Source organism: Penaeus monodon, chromosome 29 (assembly GCF_015228065.2).
Source record: "Penaeus monodon isolate SGIC_2016 chromosome 29, NSTDA_Pmon_1, whole genome shotgun sequence".
In the NCBI taxonomy this organism is placed as follows: domain Eukaryota; kingdom Metazoa; phylum Arthropoda; class Malacostraca; order Decapoda; family Penaeidae; genus Penaeus; species Penaeus monodon.
Genome location: NC_051414.1, coordinates 6178577 through 6178791, shown reverse-complemented (window position 1 = coordinate 6178791; position 215 = coordinate 6178577). Strand labels below are relative to the sequence as shown.

General features: G+C 42.8%; 1 protein-coding gene across 1 annotated transcript in view; it reads left to right on the top strand.

The window, feature by feature from the left end:
* Positions 1-215, top strand: part of LOC119591705 (steroidogenic factor 1-like) — a 34253-nt gene that overhangs the window by 13281 nt on the left and 20757 nt on the right. The gene's annotated exons all lie outside the window — the stretch shown is intronic.

The window sequence follows — 215 nt, the reverse complement described above, 5'->3', positions numbered from 1 at the left end:
ATGTATATAAACATGTTATCGTCTTTTTCTGCTATGATTATTGATAAGGTGCTCGCACGAAATTTTGCTTGAGGTTATTACCACCGCGAAGACAGGGGGAGGGGAGGGGGCAGGAAAGGACCGGTGAGACCCGCGGTTAAATTAACAGCGAATTTCCAACCTTTCGAGAAGTTAAGGTGAAAAAAAGCGTGTAAAAAGATCAGCTGATACCTTAA